The 20,902-nt window shown below is 40.9% G+C and overlaps 1 long non-coding RNA gene across 1 annotated transcript in view; it reads left to right on the top strand.

Moving 5' to 3' along the window:
- Positions 1–16,655: 16,655 nt before the first annotated feature.
- LOC129624089 (uncharacterized) overlaps positions 16,656–20,902 on the top strand; it is a 34,226-nt gene continuing 29,979 nt past the window's right edge. Inside the window, exons 1-2 of the long non-coding RNA XR_008700741.1 lie at positions 16,656–16,913; positions 18,841–18,935. This is a non-coding gene — a long non-coding RNA (uncharacterized LOC129624089). The remainder of the gene's footprint in view (positions 16,914–18,840; positions 18,936–20,902) is intronic.

Genomic DNA, 20,902 nt, shown 5'->3' with positions numbered 1-20,902 from the left:
CTCAGCTGCTTTGTTTGTGCTTTCATGGAGGAGTTTGATTTCTCCAGAAATCCCCCAAGTCTTATGTATCTTTTGGTTAATATCTAAATTCAAAGAAAAAAGTTAAAATGAGGTGAAAGTTGCTCAGTCGTGTCCGACTCTTTGCGACCCCATAGACTGTAGCCCGCCACACTCCTCTGTCCATGGAATTCTCCAGGCAAGAATACTGGAGTGGGAAGCCATTCCCTTCTCCAGGGGATTTTCCCGATCCAGGGATTGAACCCAGGCAGATTCCTTACTATCTGAGAACAAAGTTAAAAAGACAGTATTAAGGGTTAAAACAATCAGCACATTTTGATCAGGTGTTGAGTTTAAAAATTATGCAGCTATCATTCAATAAATGGTTAATAACTATGATGATCATCATTAATAACTATGATGGCATCACGGATTCAATGGACATGAACTTGGGCAAACTCTGGGAGACGGTGAAGGACAGGGAAGCCTGGCGTGCTGCAGTCCATGGGGTCGCGAATAGTCAGACATGACGTGCTGACTGAATGACAAAAGAACAACCAGGATGATCATCTTAATAGTGACTGGGCCAGCCTAGGACTCTGGGAGACAGTGAAGGACAGGGAAGCCTGGCGTGCTGCAGTCCATGGGGTCGCGAATAGTCAGACATGACGTGGTGACTGAATGACAAAAGAACAACCAGGATGATCATCTTAATAGTGACTGGGCCAGCCTAGGACACTCAGAAGAGTAGGGTCTTTACCCTAAAGCTGCATAAAAGTGCCTTTAAAGGCACATTTTAAAACTTTATTATTGTGGACTATTTTCTTCTACAGCCATGGCACCATCATCATGCTTAAGAGAAGTTTCTACTTTTTGTGGTTCCAGCAAAATTTGGGGGACACTTGGCCATCTTGGAGCCAGGGTGTGTGTGTGTGTGTGTGTGTCTCATTTCATACCATATAGCACCTTGAACAAGAGTGACGCTTGCATCAGGACAGTTTGAGGGTATCTTCATAATACTGAGAAAAATGTGTGTCATCTGATAATTTCTTTGTTGGATCTCCTTAGACACTGAGCCCTCCCATTCCCCTGGATTCTTATGTTTGTATGCTCTTTAGCAATAGATTTCTGGAAGCATATTTGCTTGTGGAATAAAAATAGGGGCCATGTTGAGGACTTTAAGCAGAGCTGGGCAGACAAGTGACAAGGTCATACCTACAACGCTTTCTCTTGTCCCTAAATACTCTCCTCACTCTTTTCTTTGCTTTTCTGGAAGCTCTGCCAGGTACCAGATTGGCCTGATCCTACAGTGTTTTGACCACACGCCTTATGCTCATACAGAAGCTATCTTCGTGTTCCTCTAGCTGTGTTTTTTTCTTTGGCCTCCTCAGGATCAGTTCTTTTCTCTCACTTAACTGCTCTTACTCTTTTTACAGCTTCTCCCCAAAGTGGGTTAGTTTCCTTGGTTTAAATGAAGGCCACTAAAGGGTAGGAAATCATTCAGTTACTTGTTCTGTGCAGAACTCAAGACTATAAGAATCACATCTTTCACGTCCAAAGAGTCTCTGAAACAGTTGGCCCCATTCTCCATTGTTCCTCATGCTCTGATTCCAGATACTTATGCAGTAAATCTATCTCAGAGGAGTGTCAGTTCTGTGGATTCACGAGTTCCAAGACACGTTAAATTCAGCAGAACTTTGAATAAGAGGTATTCTGCATAAACTGGGTATCCGCATCAAGGATCCCAGTGTTCCTTTCTACAGCCAAAAAATTACCACCGTCCTGGTTTCAAGTAGCTCACATCAGAACCGAAAGTCGAGGCTGTTGTAGTCCTGGTGTATGTTACCAGAGAGCTTGCTTCTATCTCATGCCTTCTGTGCTGCACTCAATGGAAGTGATATTTAAAGCTGAGCCCTGGTTTATAAATTTCTATTCTTATAGACAAGTTCATACTTACTCCACACTTACAGTCATAAGTCAGGAGACACTTTCAAGGTTGACAGGAATCTTTCCCAGGACAGAAGTAACACTAATTTGTTCCTCTTGCCTGGATAAAGACTTCGTTATCATCATGGCTTCATTTTCTTTTTCCTTCAGGAAGCATTATGAAATGTCTGTGGAGTGTAGAGGGTATCTGATGGAAAAATAAATTCACAGGGATCTGAGAAACATGTCGCCAAAGACAGTGTTGGCTTAAGTTGTTACAGAGAGAAGAGATGAGGTTACATAAATGCCCTTCCCTTTCCTGCCTGTGTAATCTAGTTCTAGATGTAATGGAGGCATTTAGGGGCACAGCACATGCTTAGAACGTGTGTGTGTGTGTGTGTGTGTGTGTGTGTGTGTGTGTGTGTGTGTCTGGGCTAGAGGAAGGGAGGTCAGGGGAGGAAGAATACCTGGGCCTGGTGTTATAAGCCTAAACACAAAGAAAGCAGTGGGATAATTTGGAAGATGAAGAAGTCATCAAATGAATTTGATTGGTTTATTGATTTGATCAAATGAAAAACATAGGGCTTCTCACACTTGAAACCTTTCATGCCGTTTGATTATCTGCATATAGCTGATGTGACAGCTATTTTATACACAGTCGCACTGTCCTCAAAATCTGTCCCCATCTCCTCTCACCTCTCAGCCTCTCGCTAGGTCTTGGACCATCGTGCATAGATTTTGAGGTCAAAGGAACTCATAAAGTTATTAACTGCATAATGTTTTGTATCTAAACATTCTCATATATAACTAAAGTTAAGAACTATTGGTCTTTGATTCTTTTCTCTCGATTTTTCTTGGGTTTCCTTGCCTCTCTTAGAGTCTCAGTTAAATAATTGTTAGACATCTATTTCCTGTGTAACTCAGAATTGAACTAAATGTGTATATAGTAGGAATACTGTTTATACTCCATAGGGTAAGGAGTCATACTTAGAATGTGAATAAAGCTCTTCTATCCATTTTCCTGTCTGCTGGCAATTTTGATCGAAAGACAAAAAGAATAAGATAAACCTTGCTGATGCAATTTTCTTCACACTTTTGTTTGTTTGATTAAAATTAAATAGTTGATACAATACCTATACTACCCTATATTATGAAATTCTATGCTTTTTATGGTAGCCACTTCAAGAATATTTCCTGTTTTGAAATTAAATTTTTGAATTTTCCATTAAAAAGGTAGCAATGTTTTTCAAGTATCAGAAGTGCTTAAGTTAATAGGGCTGGAATTACTGCCATGAGAATGTTGTTCTGCTCCTGTTCCCAGATCTTGCTTCTTCTGGAAGAAATATTGCAATGTCAAGTCACAAACATTCACAAACTTAGGTGCAGCCTAAGGAAATGGCAACCCACTCCAGTATTCTTGCCTGGAGAATCCCATGGACGGAGGAGCCTTTGGGCTACAGTCCATGGGGTCGCAAAGAGTCGGACACGACTGAGCTACTTCACTTTCTCTTTCTAAGTGGGTCCATGGGCTTATTTACTTCAAATTTAGCCAAAGGATCAATAAATATACATTCTTATCTAACTTGGGCCTAACTCTAGTGCAAATCAAATTTAGCCAAAGGATCAATAAATATACATTCTTATCTAACTTGGGCCTAACTCTAGTGCAAATCTAGTCTAGATGCAAGAGACAATGGGTCCATTGTTTCCAGGTGTTTTGATGACTGAAACTGCTCAATAGTTGATCTAATTAGTATGGAAATTATAGGAAGAGAGTTGACAACAAATCCAATCAATTTAGCAGGAGTGTGTGCGTGCATGTATGTGTCTGTGTGTGCGTGATTTCCTGTATCAATAAACATGTGATTTCCAAGTGTCCCCTCACACTTTCCTTTACCCATTTCAGTAGTTTAATATCAATAGGTTGAAAAGATCTTTGAGTGGAGGTATTTTTCTATTAACAATGCGTGCAGGCTAAGTTGCTTCACTCGTGTCCAACCTTTCGCAACCGTATGGACTGTAGTGAGCCAGGATCCTTTGTCCCTGGGGTTCTTCAGGCAAGAATAGTGGAGTGGGTTACCATACCCTCCTCCAGGAGATCTTCCTGACCCAGGGATTGAATCCATATCTCTTGTGGCTCCTGCACTGCAGGTGGATTCTTTACCACTGAGCCATGAGGGAAGCCCTCTATTAATAATGAAAGTGAAAGTGAAGTCGCTCAGTTGTGTCGACTCTTTGCGACCCCATGGACTGTAGCCTACCACTTTCCTCCGACCATGGGATTTTTCAGGCAAGGGTACTACAGTGGGTATCCATAAAAACAAGAAATTCCAGGATGACACCCACTGAAAGTAATGATTACATACGTAACATGTTCCTAAATGGGATTTTTGAGTACTAGTTATCACATCATAATTTTCCAGAGGTCTTTTCATTAAAGGTTTTAAAACTGTTCATTGCAAATAAATGAGTTTCTGGGAAAATGAAGGTGGCCCTTGGTAAAGCAGTAAAACTAGTGAAGAATAGAGTTTGCCAAGTGAAATTCTCAGGAGCTTTTATATGTATCCCGATAACTTGTTACATACGCATCCACTTATTTTTAACCTTTTATTTTAAAATAATTATAAATTAATATATTATTCAAAGACTGTAGATTCATATAGGAAGTTGCCAGATATATTGCATGGGGTCTCATAAACTCTTCACTCAGTTTTCCCCATGATGACATCTTATATGACTATAGAAAAACTATATCATGCTATAATTCCAGATTTTGTGAGGCTTACAATGTTTTCCAATTTTTTGGTAACATTCTTAACATTCTCTCTTCCTAAATAATACTTTTTGGCTTAAAAAAATAGCAAAAGCAGGAAACTGACATTGGTACAGTGGTACTAACCAGATTACAAACATTATTCAGTTTTTATCAGTCTCTACATGTACTGCTGTGTACAGTAGTAATTAGTAGTCCTATGGAATTTGATTCTAAGTAGAGATTTCTGTAACCACTACAGTCAAAACAGAACAGTTCCAAGACCTGTACTCTGAAAACTATAAGACACTGTAAGAGGAAAGAAATCAAGACACAAACATATGGAAAGATATATCATGTTCTTAGACTGGAAGAATCAATATTGTCAAAATGATTATACTACAGATTCAATGCAATCCCTATCAAATTACCAATGCCATTTTCTGCAGATCTAGAACAAAAATCTTCAAGTTTGTGTGGAAACATAAAAGATCCCAAATAGCCAAAGCTATCTCGAGAAACAAAAATGGAGCTCTAGGAATCAGGCTCCCTGATTTCAGACTATACTATAAGGCATAGTAATCAAAATGATGTTTCACTGGCACAAAGACAGACTTTCAGTGGAATAGGACAGAAAGCTCAGAGATAAACCCCTGAGCCTATGGTCAATTATGGCATCCAGTCCCATCACTTGATGGCAAACAGAAGGGGAAAAGTGCAAATAGTGACAGATTTTATGTTCTTGGGCTCCAAAATCACTGTGGATGGTGACTGCAGCCAAAAAATTAAAAGACACTTGCTCCTTGGAAGAAAAGCTATGACAAACCTAGACAATGTATTAAAAAGCAGAGACATTACTTTGCCAACAAAGGTCCGTATAGTCAAAGCTACGGTTTTTCCACTAGTCATGTATGGATGTGAGAGTTGGAGCATAAAGAAGGCTGAGCGTCGAAGAATTGATGTTTTTGAACTGTGTAGTTGAAGAAGACTCTTGAGAGTCCCTTGGACAGCAAGGAGATCAAACCAATCAATCCCAAAGGAAATCAACCCTGAATATTCATTAGAAGGACTGATGCTGAAGCAGAAGCTCCAATATTTTGTCCACCTGATGCAAAGAGCTGACTCTGGAAAAGACCCAGATGCTGGGGAAAATTGAGGGTGACAGGAAAAGGGGGCAACAGATGATGAGATGGTTGGATGGCATCACTGACTCAATGGACATGAGTTTGAGCAAACTCACAGAGATAGTGAAGGACAGGAAAGCCTCACATGCTGCAGTCCACTGGGTTGCAAAGAGTTGGACATGATTTAGCAATTGAACAACAATGGTCAATTAATTCATGACAAAGGAGGCAAGAATATACAATGGAGAAAAAAGCAGTCTCTTCAATAAGTCGTGCTGGGAAAACTGGACAGCTGCATGTACAAGAAAGAAATGAGAATTCTCTAATACCATGCACAAAAATAAATGCAAAATGGACTAAAGACCTAAATGTAAGACTGGATACTATAAAACATAAATTGCAGCAATATCTTTTTGGATCTTAGAGTAATAAAAATAAAAACAAAAATAAACAAATGAGACCTCGTTAAACTTATAAGCTTTTGCACAGCAAAGGAAACTATAAACAAAATGAAAAGATAACCCACAGAATGGGGAAAACATTTGCAAACAATGCAAGGGATTAATCTCCAAAATGTGCAATCTGCTCATGCAACTCTAAAGCAAAAAACAACCCAATCAAAAAATGAACAGAAGATCTAAACAGACATTTCTCCAAAGAAGACATACAGATGGTCAAAAAACACATGAAAAGATGTTCAGTGTCACTACTGTTAGAGAAATGCAAATCCAAACTACAAGGGGGTATCATTTCACACTGCTCAGAATGGCCATCATCAAAAAGTCTATAAAGAATAAATGCTGGAGAGGGTGCAGAGAAAAGGGAACCCTCCTACGCTGTTGGTGGGGATGTAAATTGACACAGCCAGTATGGAGAACAGTATGGAGGCTCCTTAAAAACTAAAAACAGATCTACCATGTGATCCAGCAATCCCACTCCTGGGCATGTATCTGGAGAAAATTACCCTCAGAAAATATACATGCACCCCAATGTTTATTGCACCACTGTTTACAATAGCCAAGACATGGAAGCAACCTAAATGCCCATTCACAGAGGAACAGATAAAGAAAATGTGATACATATATAAAGTGGAATACTACTCAGTCATAAAAGAATGAATAATACCATTTGTAGCAACATGAGTGGGCCTAGAGGTTTTTCTACTAAGTGAAGTTAAGTCAGAGGAAGATAAATATCATATGATATCACTTATACGTGGAATCTAGAGAAATGATACAAATGAACTTATTTACAAAATAGAGTCACAGACTTAAAAAACAAACTATGGTTACCAAAAGGGAGTTTGGGATTAATATATATACACTACTGAACTGAACTGAACTGAACTATATACAAAATAATCAGCAAGGACATTTCGTTCAGTACAGGGAACTATACTTAATGCTCTGTAATAACCTATATGGGAAAATGATCTGAAAAAAATAGACTTAAGTCATAAACCACTTTCCTGTACGTGTACAACTAACACAACATTGTAAATCAAATGTACTCCAATAAAAAAAGACAAACTGTTCCATTACTCCAATGAACATGCCAATAAACATTCACTTATATGAAAAAAAAACATAATTTATATGACTAAATTAAAGTTCAATTTACTTGCAGGAACTACATTAGTTCTCAAAAATATACATATGGATGGACAGATGGATGGATAGATGGTCTGGTTGCTCGGCGCTCCACCAATATTGGTCCGTTTAACCAGAGACTAGATTGGTTTGTAGAGGAGAGCTAAGGACTCATGGAGTCAACTTCTATTTGTTTCTTTTTCTTGTCTTCAAAATTCATTTTCTAAATAAAAGAGTTTTGTGAAACCCATTCAATGTTCATATCTGGACATTCTGCCAAGTTGATAAGCTCTTGGTGACAAAAATGACCGCCATGAAAATCTTCATCAAAATCATCAAAGTAAGAGCGTTCTCTTACTTTGGGTTGACAGAATGAAATTTCCACATGTGAACTCTTTTCTTAAATCCGTATGACAAAACCATGAGGTAAATATTTCCAAATGTGCCTCTGTCCCTTTAAATGAATGCATTTATTTTCACTTCACTACAGACCCCTTCAAATATGATAGTGGTGGCAGCGACCTCGCTCAAATACACGCAGAGCCAGTCTTTTCCCTTCCTAATGCGTTTTTCTGCATCTCAAACTAGACTGTAAAATACTGCTCATTTGGTCTTCTATCAGGTGTGGATGTCTGCTAATTTAAAAACTTTCCATGTTGAAGTTGAATTTAAATATATATTGCTTAAAATGTCACTTTTGTGTTCTTTTTGTCATCTAGACATTAAATATAGAAGTTCAAGGTCTTTAATGTAAACTGGTTGTTCATTTCCAAGACCAAAATATGACATTTGCTATTTCATTTTAAAATTGGTAAGAACACATTTATAGAAAGAAATATCTCCTAGAAATTCTATTTCAAGCTAATTAGAGAGAAAATTGGTATTATTCATATAAAAAAAGTAAATCATGGAAAATAAATAGAACTTACACAAAGTAATGCATATCTCATAAGATGGCTGAGCCATAAAACACAGCACTTCTTTGTTTTACCATGTCATTTCAGGATCTCTTCAATATTTAAATCAAAGACCTCTATCATTTACCCCAAAGTGTTTACATATTCTTATGTTGGATAAAAATTATGGAGACTTTTCAGTTGTTAACGTGGATAAAGAAATGGCCAGCCACTCTAGTATTATTCCCTGGAGAATTCATGGAGAGAGGAGCCTGGTGGGCTATAAGTCCATAGGGTTGTAAAGAGTCAGAGACTATTGACTAACGAACAGTTGTTAAAGGGAATATATTTAAACTCAGAGTTATCCTTCTTTCCAAGGCTTGCAGCAATTTGGGTCAAACTCAGACGTATCAGTATAAGTACATTTCACATGACATAGCTATCATATCACCGATCTGAAGAGTTCTGATAACTGTAGATTACTCTGAGAATAAAAGAATTCATTTAGCTTTTTATCTTTTAGAGAATTTGGCTTGTCACCTGCAATAGGTTGAATCAAACTTTGAACAGATGTTTTAAGGTATATATATTTTTTTTTTCTCATTCATTCTACAGCTTTTGCTATGTTCAAGATTTTTCTCCATTACTTTAAATATCTACTTATCTATGAACTAGAGTTACACATGTAAAACTACATACAACTCTTCACGTATATCAACAAGCCACATACACTCTCAATCCCAACTGTGACTGATTGAAAAGCATTTGTTTTTAATTCTGCAGGCTGAAGTTAATGCCTTTCTGCTGAACTGGCTGATTGTAGCGTCCTGTAATAGACCTTAGGTCCTTCATAACCTCTTTTCTTGTGCTCAGAAGTAAACTGTTTATCTCACCATGGCCTTTCTTGCTCTTTACCCTACATCTTTTGTTTTTTGTTGTTTGGTCATTAAGTCGTGTCTGACTCTTTTGTGACCCCACAGACTGTAGCCCAACATGTTGGCTCCTCTGTCCATGGGATTCTCCAGGTGAAAATACTGGAGTGGATTGCCATTTCCTGATCCAGGGATTGAACCCATGTCTCCCATGTCTCCTGCATTGGCAGGTGGATTCTTTACCACTGCGCCACCTACATCTCTATGTACAGACAAAAACTTATCTTTGAAAACATCATCTATGTGTATACACCCAAATAGATTTTCTAGAGTTCTAGCATAGAGTCAGCAGCTGTGAGGGGCAGGAAGGATGTTGAACCCCACTATCCTGTGGCTTCACCAGGAGCTTCTCAGAGCAGGTGGGCCCATCCAGCCCAAGGGGTGTGCCTCAGGACTGAGTTCCTGCAACCCGCTAACCCCTGCCCTCCTCCAGATCATCAGGCCAGTTTCACATTCTTTTATTTACATCAATTTTCAAACGGCAATTCTATTGAAAATAGGGTTCCACTACTGAAAACAAAAGTGAAAAAACAACAACACACAAATACCGTAAAGAAATGAATAAAAAGCAAGCCAAAAAACAGATAAACATCAATTTTTTTCATCTTACAGATTTTTTAAACACGAGGCCAGAGAATCTGGGCAACTCTTCTACAGGTACAGAGACCAATCCAGTTCTCCCGACTCTTCATTCAGCCTTCCTGCTATTAAGCCTCATGGCTAAAACACGGGCTGTTGGAGTAGCTAGTCTTTCTCTACTTGGCTTGGGACTACCAGGCCATGTGGCTCAGATGAATGGCTGATGATAGGTGAGAGGGGCATTAATGCTTAGCTCCCTGGAGGGGGTCCATTTTCTCCATGGGCCTGACCACAGAGTTCCCTGCCAGGAACTTTTCACAGGTGAGCAGATTTCCCTCTCAGAAATGCCAGTTGTTACAATCCTTTCTGGGATAGAAGGTTCCAGCCAATGATAAGCATTGCTGTTAAAGAGGAAGGAGTCTACAGAAAAGAGAGAGGTTATAAGGCTCCAGTCAGGACCACCATGGGTCCACAGAGGCCCAAGTACACTCTGTTAGAGGTCTGATAGGGCCACTCCCTCCCTCGATGGTCTTCCTCTAGGAACCTCTCTGGTTGCTTCCCTTTCTAAATGCTTTCTCTCGGTCCTTGGCATTCAGTTTCTGCCTGCATTCTTCTATTAATAATCTGCTTTTTTTCCTGTTTAGAAGCCCCCTATAAAGCACTGATGGAGAAGGCAATGGCACCCCACTCCAGTACTCTTGCCTGGAGAATCCCATGGACAGAGGAGCCTGGTAGGCTGCAGGTCCATGGGGTCGCTAAGAGTCGGACACGACTGAGCGATTTCACTTTCACTTTCATGCACTGGAGAAGGAAATGGCAACCCACTCCAGTGTTCTTGCCTGGAGAATTCCAAGGACGGGGGAGCCTTGTGGGCTGCTGTCTACGGGGTCACACAGAGTCGGACACGACTGAAGCGACTTAGCAGCAGCAGCAGCATAAAGCACTGAAATTGCGGAATTTGTTTATTGGGGTCACAGCAAGTTTCTGGGGCCCTGACAAATAAAAGCACGGCTCTTCCTGGAAGGTGTTTCCAGCTTGCACACCAGTCACAGACACACACACACACACACATGTATACATTTTCCTGCATGAAACCACCAGGAAGTCTATGTGTTTTCATTGGTACCACACGATGTCTTGAAAATTTTCAGAACCCTTTCTATAATACAGTATCACTACTTTAAAAAAATTAATTTCTAGGGTCAAGGTCATTAAAAAGAAAACATCATTAAGCTCTTTGAAATTCCACAGGGCTTTAAAGATTTAAGACTCTTGCGGTGTTTAATGTAAGTTTTGCCAAACTTTTAAATAAACTAAAAAATTCACAACAGTTGATTCCCCCCCGGGCCCCTTTAAAACACTTACAGATTGCTGAGATATAGGTCGTGATGGATGACTGTGAAGGGCTATGCACGGACAGCGTGCAACCAGACACCTCCTCTTTCTACAGTTCTTGGCACCAGAAGTTCTCTGTGGTCTTTTCCCTAATGGAGTGATTTCCAAATGCCAGTTGTGGGCCAGGGCCAGTTGTTGACATAGTCTTCAACTTCAGTAGTGAGACGAGAAGGACCAAGAAAAGAGACTGAATCGTTTCATACAGCTAAATGTATGGCAGGCTCTGTCTTCTATTTTCAGATTTTTATTTTTGCTTTTATTGCCTCTCTCTTTTGGTATTAAAAATGTTCATTTTTTACAAAAAGTGAGGCCCATGGATGACAGACATATTCTGTTTGGTTTAAAGGACCTTTCTTTTTATAAAATTAAAAGATGGAAACTCTGTATTGGTTTTAAAACCAATTTTACCTCTCCATGAAATGTAAAGTCAGGAAAACATTGCTGTTAGGCTGGGTCAGACCCTAAGACCAGGAGTGAATGCCTGCAACCACTGAAATTCTTCAAAGAATGTAAATTTTATTTTATTTTTTTTAAGAACTTCTTTTCCAGAAAGTATAGAGAATAAGGATGGTAAATGGTCCATCACCCTCTTTTCCCAGCACTTATAGCAATTTAGATGGTCTGAATGCAGGATCGTTCTGAAATGTGAGACATGAAAGCTGCCTCCGTTGTTGAACTGTTCTTGTGCCTGCTGTCTCAAAGGACCAGGCAGGGGTGACACCGTGTCACTAACAGAGTCCCCAATGTGCTTACTTTATCCTGACAAATATGATACATTTTCTTCTTGTAGTGAACAAACATTGTTTATGCAGCTGTGATTCCTTAAATGAAAACTGACTTTCAAGCCTGATGTATCTTTGTTTCGAAGACATTTTTAAAGGAGAGCTCTTTCCTGCATTTGTAGAGGGAGTACTTTTCGAGGCAGACTCTGCCTAATTAGGAACAATCTCATGCATTCAATCGGAAAGGAAGAAAGAAAAAAAAAAAAAAAGTCTGGCCTTGTTAAGTGTTTCCATCTTGGGTTATAGGCCTCGTCTAAAGCAGCTTCTTCCCTGGCCCGAATGGCCTTCGCTGTGGAGTCTGAAGGTAAGACCAAATGCCTGCCCAATAGATCTAGAACAAACTCTCAGGAAATCTCAGCCCCTCAGGCAGTTGAATTCCCACTCCTCTGAGACCGGCTGAGATTATTTTCTGACTTCATTTAACTAGCCAGATGATAGCTTGACTGATAGGGTCATTATGTCCAGAGCAAAGTAATTTTAGAACGAAAATTATGCAATAGGTTAGACCACAGCTCAATTTTTATCACCCCAAATGCATACAGTGTCCCCATGTGATTGCCTCTGGGCTAAGGCTGAAAGAACTGTTTAGTCCCAAGGCGGCTATAATTTCTGGAATAGATTGAGTGAAACCTCTCTCTCTGTCTCTCTCTTTTTTTTCCTACTTAAACACATGGAAATGAATTTCTTAGGTTTTAGTTTTTAAATATCTGGTACAAGGTAAAAACTGCAGTGATTAATATTTCCTAGGGGGCCAGTGGTTGGTGAGGAAAAGTCGCCAAGCTTTATCTGACAGTTCATCAAGTTGCTATTATCATTTTCATGGTTGGGTCAGTCACGTAGACAAGCTTCATAACAGTAAATTGCCTGGGAAACTGGGAATTGATCCAATTTTTAAAAAGTCTTCAACACAAAGATTTTTGCTGAAGTGCCTTCCAATTTAAAATGTACCCCAGGACACCACAGTAGTTCCCTTTATGGCTTCTTTATTCCTCTGGTTATTGCCCTTGACTTCTCTATTTTTCTTCGGAAATGAAGATTTTTAATTCCATGATTTTATAGAAAAAGCACAATTTGCAAGAATATCAACAATTTCTCATTTGAAGACCTAATGCTATTCCTGATTGCTGGAGCTTAACTTTTGATTCCTAAACCCAGTTTTTAAATCAGTCATCCTTTTCACCCTTACCTACACCAAAATTGACTCCCCTTCCTGGAGTTCCTGTCTCACTTTTTGGTTCTCTACCTAGTCAACAGCAAGAGAACAGAAGAAATCTTGCATCAGGGTCTCCTGTCCATTCATCACTCTACACATGAATAGTGGGTGTCTACTATATGCCTCACATTGCTTTCGGTATTGGAGACACAGTCGGGTACAAGATAGATATGGAACTGTTTTCACAGCAATTACATGCAAGTGCGTTTCTTCCAAAAGACTCTCTCCTTGCATGAATTCCCCATGAAGTACCATTAATAAATACTTCATTAAAGTTTGCAGAGGGGCTTGCCTGGTGGCTCAGTGGTAAGCAATCCGTCTGCCAATGCAGGAGACGTGGATTCAGTCCCTGGGTTGGGAAGATCCCCTGGAGAATGAAACAGGAACCCACTTCAGTATTCTTGCTTGGAAAACTGGGACAGAGGAGCCTCGTGGGCTGAAGTCCATGGGGTCACAAAAGAGTCAGATGTGGCTCAGAGATTAAACAATAGCAATAACAAAGTCTGCCGAAACAGACTACTCTTAAAAATAAAAGGCAGAGAAGCAGACAGAAATAAAATACTGAATAGTATTTTGTTTGAAAAAGTTTTTGTCTCTCTGTCCATGGGATTTCTCCAGGCAAGAATACTGGAGTGGGTAGTCTTTCCTTTCTCCAGGGGGTTTTCTCGACCCAGGAAATGAACCCAGGTCTCCTGCATTGCAGGCAGATTCTTTACCATCTGAGCCACCAGAGAAGCCTCCTATTGAATTGTATAAATGTAACTAAAATTTCACTTCATTTTAAAAATTAAATTTATAAGTAAAAATGAAATTAAATTTAGGGAAGATATTTGGACACAATGGCTTTGGAAAATACGCAAATATATTAAAGTTCTAAAAAATTGTTATAATTTAAAAATAAGCCCAGTATGTAACTAAATAAGACTTAGATAGCAGTAAAATTTGAGGGTGAAGTTGGGAAGTGCTTTAAAGCATATTATTTCCATCTCTTTTTTAAAATATTTATAGCAGGGTTTTAAACTTCCGAAGTTTAAAACGCTAAATATCACTTTGAACTGTCCCATATAAGTCAGGATTTAGGACAACAGAAAATATAAAATTATAAAATTTCCCTTACTTATTTATATATTTAAAGATTTTAAATATGTGTTTATGTTTTCCACTGAGAACTAAATCATACCTAAAGAGAATTATAAAACTCATACAAACAATTAAAAAGAAAATGCCTAGATGTATTTAGGACAAAGACAACTAGTATGCTAGGATCTCTCTTCAATGACCAAAAGAGCCAGCCAAAGAGGCAAAAGAAAAACAATTTCTTGGAATATCATCTGAGGAATTCTAATTTTAATATGCAGAGCAAATTCAGCATTTTCTCATTCACTTCTCAGGAAAACCACCCCAAAACAGAAAGGAAAACAGGGAAAATAGTAATACAAAGCTTATCCTTTGTAAAACTAGGAAATAACAGAGACCCCAAAACAAAAAATGAGAAAGTCGTCTTCCAAAATCAGTGAGGGTCAAACAAGGACACGAGAGGCCCCACAAAGAAGATGCCCATGGGCGCTGAGCTGAGAAAAAGTTGTAAGAGTCTTCAGTGACACATATTGAAATGTAAACCCAACTTTTTACAACAGGAGCCAGCGAACTTTTTCTTAAGCAGCCAGATTGTAAATATTTTAGGTTTTGTAGACAATACGGTCTCTCTTGAAGCTACTCAACTCGCCATCATAAAGCAATATGTGAACAAACGAGCATGGCTGTGTTTTAGCAAAACTTTATTTATTAAAACAAGGAGCTGTCCTGTAGTTTATTGATCCTTATAGTAGGATTTCCTATACAGATCCTATAGATAGAATTTCCTCCTATATAGTAACATGGAGAAGGAATTGGCAACCTACTCCAGTATTCTTGCCTGGAGATCCCATGGACAGAGGAGCCTGGTAGGCTACAGTCCATAGGGTTGCAAAGAGTTGGACACGCCGAAGCAACTGAGTACCCATGGACGCTCTATATATTCCTACTCAAAATTTATATGAAATATTTAAATATATTAAAGGGCATTGAAGCAACAATGATATCCATTGAGACTATTTCACTCAACTTTTTATATCTATTGCAAATGTATCTTTTAAAACTTCTGCTTAAAATTCATCTTGACATAGTGGTGTTAAGGCAACATCCTGTTCCAAATGCAGGCACCAACCCAAATAACACAGGTTTGCTCTCCTAAAGTTTGGGTTTTGGCTCTGGTTTTCTTAGCAGTCGGGAACACCTGCTATATTATTTGCTTAGACCTTTCTGACCTCTGTTCAGTGGGACCAAATGGCAGTTATTTCCAAATCAGATTCTCCTCTTCCAATTGCTCCCTTACTGTAAGCTCCTGAGTGGGAGGCCTCCGTTAGTCTTCCATCAGCATCAGCAAGAACCTCAGTGTCTAAGGGGCTTCCTGGATTTAAAGGATGTACTGTAAATATTTCCAGACATATTTCCAGGAAAAATAGTAGGCTTGCGCGTTTTTAGGGTCTAGAGATCCCCTTGTTGACTTTGCCTTCCATCTTTCCAGAAAACCATGGCTGGCTGGTTCCAAACCCTGATGACCCCCGTGAGGAGAATTACAGCCCAAACTTGGGGGCACTGATCTCACTGCGTCCTGGCAGATAATAAAGGCATTGATAACATGGTACCTGGCACAAGGCGAGTCTAGGTAAGTTTATTGTACTATTTAAAATGGAGTACCAATGCCAAAGTGAGTTTATAGCATTTAAAAGATAATAATAAATCAGTTGGAAACTCTGTGTGTGAGTATGCTTAGCTGTGTTCAACTCTTTGTGACCCCAAGGACTGTAGCCTACCAAGCTCCTCTGTCCGTGGGATTTTCCAGGCAAGAATTCTGGAGTGAGTTGCCATTTCCTTCTCCAGGGGATCTTCTCAATCCAAGGATTGAACCGGCTTCTCTTGGGTCTCCTGCACTGGCAGATGGATTCTTTACCACTGAGCCACCTGCGAAGCCCATACTGGAAACTGAGAAGTTATTAGTATCACCAGGGGTATAGATGGATCTAGATTTCTCGGATCCCTGTGAACGGAACCTTGACCGTCCAAATCTGGCAAGCAAAATAGTGCGACATCCTGCTTGGTGTGTGGCAGTACAGGGGCCTCGAGGCAATTCAAGGTCTATGGTCCCAAGATTCAATGTTGTTGGGCCAGAATTTTTCAGAATTTACACATGTAACCCCATGAGGTAGGTCCATACTCATTGAAAATTTCAATCACCATTGAAACGCTAGTTTATGCAAGCAAGGTGCTGGCGGGCCCAACCTGTGAAGAAAATGTGCAAGGCCTGGAGAGAAAGGGATTAGGTATTTCTACGCCAACCAGTGGAGGTCAGTGTTGAGTCACTGATCTCCTGTACTAACTGCATGCAGAAGTTACCACAGTAGACAAGCAGAAGTTACCTTGCTCCTAGAAGAAAGAGAAAAGACACTCCAAGATGAAAACTGTGGGGCTGAGACACACGGCGAAGCGTAAAGAGCAGCTCTGTGCTGCTGAAGGATGATTGCAGGGCGTAGCCTCACGCTTGGGAGCTGCCTAGTGACAAGCTGTGTGGAAGGCTGAGCGTGTACCCAGAGCTGGCCCTGTCTTTTAAACTGACTACTTCCTGGAAGCTCTCTCAGCTGAGACATTCTGGGATCCCAAGAGAGCATGCTGATCTCTTCATTATCTCAGTAAGTTTTTAAAAACTAGGAGAGGCTGGAAGTTGCTTCCCAAGGGTAAACTTGCAGGCAACATGTTTCTTAGGGTCACGATCCTTATTTCTGTAAAGTTTAAAAAGCCTTCTCAAATATTCCTGCCAAACAGGGAGTCCAGCCCATTGCTGGCTCGCTCGTGGTCACTCTCTGGGTGGGCCACCCTGATTAATCTCTAGACATTGCCCAAGGAGAAATTGAGAGTATGAGGGAGGAGCCTGGGGTGGTGCACTCCAAAACGAATCCACTAACCTCGGAGGCGAGGTTGGGGGGGGCGGCAGAAAACTCCAAGAGGCCACTGATGCTCTTGTGTCTCTTCACCTCACCTCTCTTAATGGCCGTGCGTTTTATTCCCATCATTTGAGAATTTGAGGAACTGAGTGGAGTATTTATTCAAATCAAATACTCAAGCCCCTGGAGTTTCATTCAGCACAATCATTTTGGTTGTCATTATTAAAGTGACTTGGCTGGACTGGAGGCCAGGCAGAAGTTTTGGTGTGCAGGAAAGCCCCTTCATGTGGGTTTAACATCCATGTAGGTAGTGGGTATACCTTCAGATGCTTCTTTTTCTTCATCAAAGGGCTGCTAAGGAGGATGGACGGAAGCTCTCTCTGTTCATGCCTGGGGTGTTGTAGCAATGAGTTACTCACAGTTACCCTATCTGGCTGCTCTTTATTCCTCGGAGAGGGTGATTCTTGCACAAAGGTCCGACAAGCAAAGGGTAGTTTTTGAAATGGCAGCGGAAGGAGTGCTTTTTCTGATTTGGTATCCTTCTTTACATGCCTGTATGTTTTATTTTTAAAGACTTACAGTTTCTTTTTTTACGGCCAACCAGGGCTGAACACTGGTGATAGATATTTCTCTTCTGATGTGGTTTCCGTGTCCTTTAATCAGCAGAAGCTGCCCCTGTTCTTTTCCCACCGCAGTCTTCCAAGCGCCTATGCCTTTGTTCCTGCTCCTTTCTGTCTGCCGCACCCCTTGGTTTGTGTTCTCTACCACCTACCGCCCCCAAGGTAGCCAGCCATCTCTCCTGAACGGTGAAATTCCATTCATTGTTCAGACCTTCAAATGTCACCTCTTGCATAAGGCCTTCACTGTCCCTGCCCAGCCTTTTTTTTTTTTTCCCTCCAGGCAAAATTAAATCATTCCCTGCTCATCCTCCCCCTCAAAGAGTGTTAGGGGCATTTTGATAGTGTATACACACATATGTGTGGACAAACAGCTAAATAAAAAAACTTAAGCAATGCAGGAGAGAGATCATCAACCCCCCTGTTGTTGCCATTGGGAGAATGAAGACAATGCAGCACAGGCAGTAATCACAGAGTCAAAGTGAAAGTCACTCAGTCATGTCCAACTCTTTGTGACTCCATGGACTATACAGTCTCTGGAATTCTCCCGACCAGAATACTGGAGTGGGTAGCCTCATCTCCAGGGGATCTTCCCAACCCAGGGATCAAACCTAGGTCTCCCGCATTGCAGGCAGATTCTTTACCAGCTGAGCTGCAAGGGAAGAGGAAATGACTCCAAAGAAGTAGAGAAATGAGGAGACAGTTTTTCTAGATCGTTTCTAAACAGAAGAATTTTCAACTGCTGTCCCCAAACCAGCGGGGCCTATAATACCACTCCCCTCCATAATAGTGCAGAGAAGAGAAGACAGTTTGGAGTAGTCATTTTATGGAGCCCATTTTAGAGGAGACCAAAATCATCTTAAGTATCTGCCTTTGCCCAGATGTGTGCAGTTTCAACCGGGAACGGGAATAGCCAGCACTACAGAAATGTAGTTGTTAAAGAATCTCATGTTTGGAATCTAAACTGTCATGTCAGAACAGCTTTTTAAAATTGCAGACAGAGTTCTCTGTAGTTAATAAAATCACTCTGGGAGTAACTAATCTGACCAATCTTCCAGGTTAAGCTGGGACACGGACAAAGTGAAATAGAGAAGACCATCAGCAAACAGCACAGAACCGTGAAACTGAATACACGAATCCAGACAGGGACAAGGTGTGTTACCCGGCCGTTTGCGGTGCAGATTTTATCAGCGTGTTAGAGAAGAGGGGCATTGAGTGAATCCAGGCAGCAGTTATCTCTGTGTAATTTGGAGGCTGGAGGACACGTATGTGTGCGTGCAGAATAGAACAGTATCGTTACATCTTGGCCCATCTGCTGCCTCACTCCCAACCAGACAAAGCTCTTTGTTTGTGGTTTTACTGACTCAGGGAGAGGATGTGTTAACCAAAAGCAGAGAAAGGGGAGCCTCGTCTGGCTTTTGAGTTTCCAAAACCAAAGCCCAGGAAAAAAAAAGCAGCGAAGGTGAAAAGTAGAGCTTCTGACTTCCTCAGCTTGGGTGAAAGAGAAGAGTTGGAGGGGAAGTAAAGAGTGCTTCCACAGGGGTGTGTTTTTCTGCAGCGTGGGTAAGGTAGGACAGATGCCCACGCAGGTGTGTGGGATCATGAGTAAGGGCTTTCCCAGCATCCTGGCAGGCAGGAAGACTCCAGAGAAGCAATAGTGGGGCTTTGACAGTCCCAGGGAGTCACTAGGACTCTAATGTAGGGAATGACTGGTAACACTGTCCTGCTTACAAGTTCTGTCATGACTTGGAGGAGAGATGGGACCTAGAGAGCCTCAGAGTTTTTCATGCCTTGGTGCAGCCTGGGAGCTGCTGAATAATTTCTCAGGGGCTCAAGGATGGCCCACACCTAGCATAAGTAGGCTCCAGGCTGGATGAAGCCCTGCACGCATGATTGAGGGGCTGTGGGCTGAGACCCTGATAGATGGTGGCTATCACAGTGGAAGCCAGCATTATCAGGGGATGATGAAGAACCAGACATCCTCTGAGAGTCCTGGCATTGCCTGGGACCCCTTCGCCCACTCCACCCTGTCTCAAACTTAGGTGGAATCAGGATTTCCCAGGTTTCAGTTTATGCCCAATTTGGCCAAAAGGGCACTCAATTTTATAAAGTAAGGTGAGTAATCCATTTATTTTTGGCACAGAGGTTGCAGTGAGTTTTGTGAATTTTGGTGTTTCAGACAATTCCTTCATTCTTCAACCACCCCTCTGTTACACCATGAACTCCATGAACACCATGAAGTCATCGTCATTTTCCAAAGCCGAAAACAGCGTGACCCAGAAGCGGGGCTGGACACAGGAGGCTCTCCTAGGCAGGAATAAACACTCACGAAACATTGACCAAATGAGTTCAAGAATGTTCCCAATGGGAGGGGACTGTGGTTCATTCTTACAACTCTCTTGTGTGCCCCCCTTAGATTCTGGCAGATTTGGGGGTACAATCAGGGTTCATTCAATGAGGGAATGAAATAGTAATAACAACAAAACAGTAATAACAAGAAAGAAAAATGTGCCATCAGAGGGATGTTCAGTGTCCTCGGCATTTTCCAAACGGAAGTGAATTTGCATCTCTGACTGTTTTCCATAGTTATGTGTCTAAAGATCTGAGCAAGACAAACCCCTTTAATCTTTTCATTATCTTTTCCTGCCCTAAGAGTAAATAATTGCTACCGAATCCAAGTCCTAAGAAAACACACAAATGCTTTTTAGATATGACTAAGAAGAAAGGAACACCTACTCTTTTTCCATCAGGAACACCTACTCTTTTTCCATCGCCCATTCCTACTTCAAAATGCTTTCTGATTCTCTTATTAAAATGCAAAAACTTGCAAAGAAAAAACTGTTTCTTTAAGTATTGCTCAGTGAGTAAAGCCTTAGAAGCATGATACAAAGTCCCTGTGTCTGGAGCCTTTATTATATTAGCATACTTCAGAAAAGGATTAGATGTCTCTCAGTATTGACTTTGGCTGAGTTTCCTCCCTCACGGTCCCCCGGCTACCACGACCGAGTTTCCTGCCCTGGACTCCTGGTGGGGGTTCTAACCACGGAGCCCCTGTTCCTGGGAGGAGGATTTGAATGCCAACTGCTTCTCTGGGGCTGAACCCAGGATCTAAACCTACTC

Source organism: Bubalus kerabau, chromosome 12 (genome assembly GCF_029407905.1).
Source record: "Bubalus kerabau isolate K-KA32 ecotype Philippines breed swamp buffalo chromosome 12, PCC_UOA_SB_1v2, whole genome shotgun sequence".
Taxonomy (NCBI): domain Eukaryota; kingdom Metazoa; phylum Chordata; class Mammalia; order Artiodactyla; family Bovidae; genus Bubalus; species Bubalus kerabau.
This window is presented reverse-complemented; position numbering and strand designations above follow the sequence as displayed.